Consider the following 11,740-nt stretch of genomic DNA (forward strand, 5'->3'; position numbering starts at 1 on the left):
ACTTAACATTGCGCCGGCCATATTCCTGGCTATCTGGGCAATGTGGTCGTCGCGAGTTGAGTTTGGCTCTGGCCTTGTGGTGAACGTAATCCCGGCTATCCGGGCAACACTGGATCCACGGGTTATCGATCGGTCTTCATATTTTTGCAGATATATTTTTACGTCCGTTGCTTCCGTGAACTGCTTCTTTTTATTTTTACCTGCATTCGTCGCGAATTACTTTTCTTAGACATTTATACACATATTGTTCGATTATGTGCATGCTTGCGAGCGTTATTTTTGAACGAGCGTTATTTTCGAGCGTGCGTTCTTTACCCGCGTCCGTGTTACATAATGATAAGCTATTTACGTTAACTGCTTCTTTTTTTTTAATGCTTTTTTTGCGAATATTTTTGCAAAGGTACTGACTAACTTAACATCGCGCAGGCCATATTCCTGGCTATCTGGGCAATGTGGTCGTCGCGAGTTGAGTTTGGCTCTGGCCTTGTGGTGAACGTAATCCCGGCTATCCGGGCAACACTGGATCCACGGGTTATCGATCGGTCTTCATATTTTTGCAAATATATTTTTACGTCCGTTGCTTCCGTGAACTGCTTCTTTTTTTTTACCTGCATTCGTCGCGAATTACTTTTCTTAGAAATTTATACACATATTCTTAGATTACGTGCATGCTTGCGAGCGTTATTTTTGAGCGAGCGTTATTTTCGAGCGAGCGTTCTTTACCAGCGTCCGTGTTACATAATGATAAGCTATTTACGTGAACTGCTTCCTTTTTTTTAATGCTTTTTTCGCAAATATTTTTGCAAACGTATTGACCAACTTAACATTGCGCCGGCCATATTCCTGGCTATCTGGGCAATGTGGTCGTCGCGAGTTGAGTTTGGCTCTGGCCTTGTGGTGAACGTAATCCCGGCTATCCGGGCAACACTGGATCCACGGGTTATCGATCGGTCTTCATATTTTTGCAAATATATTTTTACGTCCGTTGCTTCCGTGAACTGCTTCTTTTTTTTTACCTGCATTCGTCGCGAATTACTTTTCTTAGAAATTTATACACATATTCTTAGATTACGTGCATGCTTGCGATCGTCGTTTTTGAGCGAGCGTTATTTTTGAGCGAGCGTTATTTTTCAGCGAGCGTTATTTTCGAGCGTGCGTTCTTTACCCGCGTCCGTGTTACATAATGATAAGCTATTTACGTTAACTGCTTCTTTTTTTTTTAATGCTTTTTTTGCCAATATTTTTGCAAAGGTACTGACTAACTTAACATCGCGCAGGCCATAATCCCGGCTGTCCGGGCAACAAGGTCGCCGCGACTTGAGTTTGGCTCTGGCCTCGTGGTGAACGTAATCCCGGCTATCCGGGTAACACTGGATCCACAGGGTTATCCATGGGTCTTCATATTTTTGCAAATATATTTTTACGTCCGTTGCATCCGTGAACTGCTTCATTTTTTTTTCTCTGCATTCGTCGCGAATTATTTTTCTTATAAATTTATACACATATTCTTAGATTACGTGCATGCCTGCGAACGTCGTTTTTGAGCGAGCGTTATTTTTGAGCGAGCGTTCTTTACCAGCGTCCGTGTTACATAATGATAAGCTATTTACGTGAACTGCTTCCTTTTTTTTGATGCTTTTTTCGCAAATATTTTTGCAAACGTATTGACCAACTTAACATTGCGCCGGCCATATTCCTGGCTATCTGGGCAATGTGGTCGTCGCGAGTTGAGTTTGGCTCTGGCCTTGTGGTGAACGTAATCCCGGCTATCCGGGCAACACTGGATCCACGGGTTATCGATCGGTCTTCATATTTTTGCAAATATATTTTTACGTCCGTTGCTTCCGTGAACTGCTTCTTTTTTTTTACCTGCATTCGTCGCGAATTACTTTTCTTAGAAATTTATACACATATTCTTAGATTACGTGCATGCTTGCGATCGTCGTTTTTGAGCGAGCGTTATTTTTGAGCGAGCGTTATTTTTGAGCGAGCGTTATTTTCGAGCGAGCGTTCTTTACCAGCGTCCGTGTTACATAATGATAAGCTATTTACGTGAACTGCTTCCTTTTTTTTGATGCTTTTTTCGCAAATATTTTTGCAAACGTATTGACCAACTTAACATTGCGCCGGCCATATTCCTGGCTATCTGGGCAATGTGGTCGTCGCGAGTTGAGTTTGGCTCTGGCCTTGTGGTGAACGTAATCCCGGCTATCCGGGCAACACTGGATCCACGGGTTATCGATCGGTCTTCATATTTTTGCAAATATATTTTTACGTCCGTTGCTTCCGTGAACTGCTTCTTTTTTTTTACCTGCATTCGTCGCGAATTACTTTTCTTAGAAATTTATAGACATATTCTTAGATTACGTGCATGCTTGCGAGCGTTATTTTTGAGCGAGCGTTATTTTCGAGCGAGCGTTCTTTACCAGCGTCCGTGTTACATAATGATAAGCTATTTACGTGAACTGCTTCCTTTTTTTTGATGCTTTTTTCGCAAATATTTTTGCAAACGTATTGACCAACTTAACATTGCGCCGGCCATATTCCTGGCTATCTGGGCAATGTGGTCGTCGCGAGTTGAGTTTGGCTCTGGCCTTGTGGTGAACGTAATCCCGGCTATCCGGGCAACACTGGATCCACGGGTTATCGATCGGTCTTCATATTTTTGCAGATATATTTTTACGTCCGTTGCTTCCGTGAACTGCTTCTTTTTTTTTACCTGCATTCGTCGCGAATTACTTTTCTTAGAAATTTATACACATATTCTTAGATTACGTGCATGCTTGCGATCGTCGTTTTTGAGCGAGCGTTATTTTTGAGCGAGCGTTATTTTTCAGCGAGCGTTATTTTCGAGCGTGCGTTCTTTACCAGCGTCCGTGTTACATAATGATAAGCTATTTACGTTAACTGCTTCTTTTTTTTTTAATGCTTTTTTTGCCAATATTTTTGCAAAGGTACTGACTAACTTAACATCGCGCAGGCCATAATCCCGGCTGTCCGGGCAACAAGGTCGCCGCGACTTGAGTTTGGCTCTGGCCTCGTGGTGAACGTAATCCCGGCTATCCGGGTAACACTGGATCCACAGGGTTATCCATGGGTCTTCATATTTTTGCAAATATATTTTTACGTCCGTTGCATCCGTGAACTGCTTCATTTTTTTTTCTCTGCATTCGTCGCGAATTATTTTTCTTATAAATTTATACACATATTCTTACATTACGTGCATGCCTGCGAACGTCGTTTTTGAGCGAGCGTTATTTTCGAGCGAGCGTTCTTTTCGAGCGTCCGTTTTACATAATGATAAGCTATTTACGTGAACTGCTTCCTTTTTTTTGATGCTTTTTTCGCAAATATTTTTGCAAACGTATTGACCAACTTAACATTGCGCCGGCCATTTTCCTGGCTATCTGGGCAATGTGGTCGTCGCGAGTTGAGTTTGGCTCTGGCCTTGTGGTGAACGTAATCCCGGCTATCCGGGCAACACTGGATCCACGGGTTATCGATCGGTCTTCATATTTTTGCAAATATATTTTTACGTCCGTTGCTTCCGTGAACTGCTTCTTTTTTTTACCTGCATTCGTCGCGAATTACTTTTCTTAGAAATTTATACACATATTCTTAGATTACGTGCATGCTTGCGATCGTCGTTTTTGAGCGAGCGTTATTTTTGAGCGAGCGTTATTTTTGAGCGAGCGTTATTTTCGAGCGAGCGTTCTTTACCAGCGTCCGTGTTACATAATGATAAGCTATTTACGTGAACTGCTTCCTTTTTTTTGATGCTTTTTTCGCAAATATTTTTGCAAACGTATTGACCAACTTAACATTGCGCCGGCCATATTCCTGGCTATCTGGGCAATGTGGTCGTCGCGAGTTGAGTTTGGCTCTGGCCTTGTGGTGAACGTAATCCCGGCTATCCGGGCAACACTGGATCCACGGGTTATCGATCGGTCTTCATATTTTTGCAAATATATTTTTACGTCCTTTGCTTCCGTGAACTGCTTCTTTTTTTTTTACCTGCATTCGTCGCGAATTACTTTTCTTAGACATTTATACACATATTCTTAGATTACGTGCATGCTTGCGACCGTTATTTTTGAGCGAGCGTTATTTTCGAGCGAGCGTTCTTTACCAGCGTCCGTGTTACATAATGATAAGCTATTTACGTGAACTGCTTCCTTTTTTTTAATGCTTTTTTCACAAATATTTTTGCAAACGTATTGACCAACTTAACATTGCGCCGGCCATATTCCTGGCTATCTGGGCAATGTGGTCGTTGCGAGTTGAGTTTGGCTCTGGCCTTGTGGTGAACGTAATCCCGGCTATCCGGGCAACACTGGATCCACGGGTTATCGATCGGTCTTCATATTTTTGCAAATATATTTTTACGTCCGTTGCTTCCGTGAACTGCTTCTTTTTTTTTTACCTGCATTCGTCGCGAATTACTTTTCTTAGAAATTTATACACATATTCTTAGATTACGTGCATGCTTGCGAGCGTTATTTTTGAGCGAGCGTTATTTTCGAGCGAGCGTTCTTTACCAGCGTCCGTGTTACATAATGATAAGCTATTTACGTGAACTGCTTCCTTTTTTTTGATGCTTTTTTCGCAAATATTTTTGCAAACGTATTGACCAACTTAACATTGCGCCGGCCATATTCCTGGCTATCTGGGCAATGTGGTCGTCGCGAGTTGAGTTTGGCTCTGGCCTTGTGGTGAACGTAATCCCGGCTATCCGGGCAACACTGGATCCACGGGTTATCGATCGGTCTTCATATTTTTGCAAATATATTTTTACGTCCGTTGCTTCCGTGAACTGCTTCTTTTTTTTTTACCTGCATTCGTCGCGAATTACTTTTCTTAGAAATTTATACACATATTCTTAGATTACGTGCATGCTTGCGAGCGTTATTTTTGAGCGAGCGTTATTTTCGAGCGAGCGTTCTTTACCAGCGTCCGTGTTACATAATGATAAGCTATTTACGTGAACTGCTTCCTTTTTTTTGATGCTTTTTTCGCAAATATTTTTGCAAACGTATTGACCAACTTAACATTGCGCCGGCCATATTCCTGGCTATCTGGGCAATGTGGTCGTCGCGAGTTGAGTTTGGCTCTGGCCTTGTGGTGAACGTAATCCCGGCTATCCGGGCAACACTGGATCCACGGGTTATCGATCGGTCTTCATATTTTTGCACATATATTTTTACGTCCGTTGCTTCCGTGAACTGCTTCTTTTTTTTTTACCTGCATTCGTCGCGAATTACTTTTCTTAGAAATTTATACTCATATTCTCAGATTACGTGCATGCTTGCGAGCGTTATTTTTGAGCGAGCGTTATTTTCGAGCGAGCGTTCTTTACCAGCGTCCGTGTTACATAATGATAAGCTATTTACGTGAACTGCTTCCTTTTTTTTGATGCTTTTTTCGCAAATATTTTTGCAAACGTATTGACCAACTTAACATTGCGCCGGCCATATTCCTGGCTATCTGGGCAATGTGGTCGTCGCGAGTTGAGTTTGGCTCTGGCCTTGTGGTGAACGTAATCCCGGCTATCCGGGCAACACTGGATCCACGGGTTATCGATCGGTCTTCATATTTTTGCAAATATATTTTTACGTCCGTTGCTTCCGTGAACTGCTTCTTTTTTTTTACCTGCATTCGTCGCGAATTACTTTTCTTAGAAATTTATACACATATTCTTAGATTACGTGCATGCTTGCGAGCGTTATTTTTGAGCGAGCGTTATTTTCGAGCGAGCGTTCTTTACCAGCGTCCGTGTTACATAATGATAAGCTATTTACGTGAACTGCTTCCTTTTTTTTGATGCTTTTTTCGCAAATATTTTTGCAAACGTATTGACCAACTTAACATTGCGCCGGCCATATTCCTGGCTATCTGGGCAATGTGGTCGTCGCGAGTTGAGTTTGGCTCTGGCCTTGTGGTGAACGTAATCCCGGCTATCCGGGCAACACTGGATCCACGGGTTATCGATCGGTCTTCATATTTTTGCAAATATATTTTTACGTCCGTTGCTTCCGTGAACTGCTTCTTTTTTTTTTACCTGCATTCGTCGCGAATTACTTTTCTTAGACATTTATACACATATTCTTAGATTACGTGCATGCTTGCGAGCGTTATTTTTGAGCGAGCGTTATTTTCGAGCGAGCGTTCTTTACCAGCGTCCGTGTTACATAATGATAAGCTATTTACGTGAACTGCTTCCTTTTTTTTGATGCTTTTTTCGCAAATATTTTTGCAAACGTATTGACCAACTTAACATTGCGCCGGCCATATTCCTGGCTATCTGGGCAATGTGGTCGTCGCGAGTTGAGTTTGGCTCTGGCCTTGTGGTGAACGTAATCCCGGCTATCCGGAGCGCTTAAGGAAACACATCGGATCTATAAGGAAGCTATAAATATCCCGATGAGAACTTAGAACGGCCAGATACCGACACACGTTATCAAAAGGTTACTTTCATATATTTTGCATTAATAATAATATTTTACTACGTGCACGTGTGTGACTTCCCTAAATTATCACAATAGGACGAGTTTTCATTTTTTTTTACACTGGGTCATTCGTCAAGTCGATATTGACTTTTCTTTAGGAAATTTATACTCATTATTCTCAGATACGTGACTTTCTTGCTGTGTCACGAAGTAATTGTTTGAAGCCGTACCACTATCACTTTACCTTGCCTTTCGATGGCGAGCCTGTTTCTTTTTCACCAGCGTCGTCCTCGCCCCCTATGGCACCCAGCCACTAACATCGTGTTACACCACTATTATGATAAGCTATTTACGTAAATACTCGCTTTCCTTTTTTTTGATGCTTTTTGTTCGCATAATATTTGCGACAACTTAATGACCAACATTTAACACCACACTCGACGCCGCGCAAAATTCTTCCATGGCTTATAACTGTTAGTTGAGCCCAAAATTTAGGTTCAAATCAATTTTGCGTCTCAAAGAGTTGTAGTATGATTAATAAAGCACTCTCGGCCTTGTGTAGTTAACATGGTGAATACCCGAGCTTTATACTGGGCAACACTGGAAACATAACGTGTTGTTATATCGATTTCGGTCTTCATTTATTTTATTATAAGTCGACTCTCATAAAATATTTTTTAACGTCCGTGCTTCACTACGTAACAACTAGCTATTCTTTTTTTACGCTGCCAATTATACTGTTATAGCCAAGGTCGTCGTGACCACTACTCTTCAATTAGTAAAATTTCTCACACACACACTAAAATTTATCTATGAGATTATATGAGTGGCAATAGAGCACTATATGCGAAGCGTATCCTATTTATGCAGAGCTCGAGCCGCATCTATGGTCTTCCTGATCAGACAGGTCAGATCAAGGATGTCTTTCACCACGGATCCGTAGTTACATAATTGATTAAGCTATCAAGCGTGAGACTGCTTGGCTTTTATTTTGAATGCTTTTTTGCGGCGGACAATATTTTTGCAAACATACGTTGACCCACACTTAACATTGCGCCGGCCAATTCCCTGAGCTATCTGCGCAAAGGCAAATGTGGTTCGTCGCCGAGTTGAAGTGTTGGCCTCTGGCCTTGTGCTGAAAATACTTAATCCCGCTATCCGAAATTATTGAGCTATTATCACTGGATCCAGAGCGAAGTGCGTTATACATTAAAGCATCCCGCGAATCTCATATTTTTGCAAATATAATTTTTTACTCCGTGTTTGCCTTCCGTTGCAATCCCACTTTGCGTGTCACATTTTTTTTTACCTGACATATTCGTCTGGCGTATTCCAAGGAATTTTACTTTTCTTTACAAAATTTCTATACTTACTAATAAGCTTCCAAATCTAGAAGTCGAGCATGCTTCACGTCTCGATCGAGCTCAGGTTGCAAATTTTTCTTGAGAGTGCCTTTCATTATACGATTGATTTTCAAGTATAAATAAAAGACTTGAAGCGTTCTTTTACGGCAGCCGCTGAACACTATAAGCTGTGATAATTATGGCAACTTTATCAAAATGATTTTAACCCCGCTAGTTATGTAACTTATGAAACTGCATTCTCTATTGTGTTATGCTTTCTTTTAAATTCGCACAATTTATTATATCTTGAGAGAGCAAGTCATATTGACTCAAGCTTTAACTATCGCGTGCTCAGGCATCATATTTCTCATAACTCGCAATGATCGTTCGCAACTACTATGAAACGTGCTTTACATCTTCGATCGAGAGTTGGAGTTTGATGCTTACTGGCTTTCTCTAAATAATTACCCGTGTAGCAAACCAATTCCGCGGTCGGTATGCTCGAAATGGATCAACACTTAAGATCTCATCTAGGTTATCGACGGTACGTATCCAAGTATGTGATTCGTGCAGTATTTATTATTATTACCGTCCGTTGAGATCTTCCGTGAAGTGAACAACTGCTTTCTTTGTTTATTCTTAAATTCTTTCACGATCTGCCATCTCCGTTCGAACACGAATTACTTTTCTTTAGAATTTTTATTACACATTTTATTAGCTTGTTAGTATAGTTAGCACACAGCCATGCATTCCTGCGACTCTTCGTCAGATTTACATTCTGATTTTCCGAACGAGCGGGAGTATTATTATTATTTATCTTAATCCAAGCTGTTAGCCAATTTCGTATTTCATAATCTGAGTGTCTCCGTGCTGCTCTTTACCCGCGTCTCATGTCCTTGGATGACAAGTCATAATGATAAGTATTTTACTGTTTTGAGAACTGCATTACACTGTTTCTTATTCTTATTTCAAATCATTCCGTCTGCTATTTGACCTATTATTTTGTTGCAATATGTTAATGGACTTGAGCAGACATTTGAACTTTACATCGTCGCAGGCCATAATCCCGGCTCGTCGCGATGATCTTATAACAAAAAGTAGTAGCGCGCGACTTGAGTATTTTTGCTTTCTTTTGAAGCCTTCGCTGTAAGATATTTAATGAGCGTATACCCCCGAATTTCTTATCCTGCGTTCACCTTTTACCTGGCTTAACATGGAATTTCTCACTAGTTTATATCCCTTTGGGGGTACTTAATATTTTTAGTCATAAAGATAAAATTTTAATTTACTTCTCCGTCCCCTATCTGAGAACTTTCCTCCACTACCTTTTATGCGGATCGTGCTAATCCTGGCCTTCATTTTTTTTTCTCTGTCTATTCGTCGGGCGACAGATAATATATTTACATTCGTAATAGAATTATAAATTTAACCTATTCTAGTAGAATTAGCGAGTAACGCAGTTGTGGCCTGACGTAGAAATTGCGGCGGAGTCTCTTGTCTTAGAATTGAATACTATTCATTAATTTTAGTATAATTAATTAAAAATACATATTATTATTAAGAAAAAATAAATAGGTATTTCTTCGTTCTAAAAGAAAAACCTCAATAACTTTTTCTACCCAAGTTTCTTAATTGTCTTTCACGCACGTGAAATCAATTACTGTACCATAGTATTCTTGCTAAGAAATTTTTGTCCTAAAGCTTACTTCGGCATTGTTAAGAAATGTGATTTATAGAGATTGTGATTTTAGTTCGGTTATAGTTTATTTGACTCGCCGTGTAGTTCCCATAAAAATTCCAAGTAAGCAAATCAACGCAAAGAGATGATAAGCTAAAAAATACCAAAAATTCACAATCCGCAATAGTCTTGTCATTTTTATCCACAATATGCCCCTACCGGTTATTTTCATGTTAGATTTACTTTTGTAGCATTTTTTAAATTTGTATAAAAATTTTGTTTTAGAACTTTTTTCCGGGACAGAGTGATTCTCATGCAAAATGTTTGAATAAACCAATCTGTTTATTTCTGTTAGTTCTTTCGTACGTAATCGCAAACTTAAGCTCAATACCATGACACACTCCAAATAGTGTTCAAAAGAATTAGCAATAATAGTAGTCTCTACTGTTGTTCTATATTCGTGATTTTTAAGTCCCTTCGGTTTTGTCTATTTTATTTTTTAGAAATAGGTACTACCATAATAATTAATTTTTATGACTTTTACCCCCTTACCTTTGGCGATTTCTCAGTGACAAAGTCTTCGATTAAAGTGGCAAAACGATTCCGAAACAATGATTGGCATTTGCAGGCGGATAATTAAGACCGAAACCACCTTAAATTTCTTTATGTTTCTTCAACAGCCCGGGCAAAACCCTGAACTGGCTCGTGAGCCATCTGGCCAAACCACGATTTTCTTTCGCGTGCCCCCGCTTTCTGCTCCCTGCCCCTTCTGTTAACGACAGAAGGTGACGAGCCATAGGTCCTGCACCTCGTCGCATGGTTCGGTCCAGGGAGCTCGAACGCCTTTCAACCATCCTTCGACAATTTTTAATAGAGCAATCGCGGCTTGAGTCTCTTTTATTATCCGTGGCGGAACATCTTAAGACCATATGCAAAGCGATATCGATGCCTGCGAGGAATTTTGCATAAGTTAGCTGGAGAGACGCAAGCTTTCTATCCCCGATCGTGCTCGGGGCGGGACCTGCAAAAGGAATGTTCTCAAAAAGGCTGTGCGAGCCACGACCCATCATAAAATATGACAGAAAAATCGAAGGTGCGAGAAGAACCCGGTGGGGCGCTTCCCTAATTTCGACAAAGGCTTTTCAACACCGTTGAAATAAGAACGCCATTATAATTTCCTCGCAAATGATTCTGCAAACACACACACTCCCATTATCGTTTTCAAAGTATTAATTATCTAACTGCTCTGCTTAGTAACATATGGTTATGATAAACATTAATTTGCTACAAAATATTTTCTAGATTTCTCCATCACAACTATAAAATAGAACAACAGTTTTCTTTCACTCAACTTCCATGAAAACATTTTTAAAATACTCATTGTAGATTTCATTTTTAATATCTAAACGCAACTCAATAAAACTAGCAATTAACACAAGAAAACACGGTTATCAAAGTTCTCTACGATTAAAATTCAATATAAAAGGCACACTTCTTACCTACTCAAATATGGACTCATTTAGGTTTAAAATTTACAAATATAAATAAATAACCGACAATAGAACACCATCAAGGATTTTAAATTTTACTTCTAACAAGAATCACATACAGCGCTCCAGAGTGTCAGAATCTGGCTGATTTTCGACTCCTATCCCTAAAAACAACATCTTGCACTTTATGGTCCAGACCTCTAGCCAAAACAATAAAAACCTTCTCTGTCTTGCTGCCAGAGCCGCGCGCGCCAACTGCAACGGCACAGTGCCGCGATAAAGAATCTAAACTTTTCGGCGCAAGAACTGCACACGAAAATGCCTCGTGTGAGAGGGCGTTCACAAGCATCCAGAAGAAAGAACCAAAGACAAGTGAAAGTAAATCAAAAAGGCACTTTTGACGTAAAGATTAATACCAGTGTATATAGTTTGGTGGGTTTGTAAAATTATAATTCCAGAATTGAAGTTTCGGAATCGCCCGGAAACTAAACATCAAAAAAAGATAGAACTTCAAATCGCGGCGGGTCCACTGTTCGGCCAATCAAACATTTAACGAATTGATACTGACAGGTTTATGAGGTCGAAAAGTATCCAATAATTGAATTGTATTGTTTAAACGGATTGTTTAGGAAATTTCTGTATAGGAATATTAAGTGCTTTAATCGATCCTAAATCGGTCTGTAAAACAGAGGTTCTTGCTTTTTGAACACTAAAAGTCAACTCACCGATATTTAAATTTCGATGATTTACTCACATTTCTGTGGTCTTCTTTCAAAGTATTCT

The sequence above is a fragment of the Solenopsis invicta genome, chromosome 16, assembly GCF_016802725.1.
Source record: "Solenopsis invicta isolate M01_SB chromosome 16, UNIL_Sinv_3.0, whole genome shotgun sequence".
Taxonomy (NCBI): domain Eukaryota; kingdom Metazoa; phylum Arthropoda; class Insecta; order Hymenoptera; family Formicidae; genus Solenopsis; species Solenopsis invicta.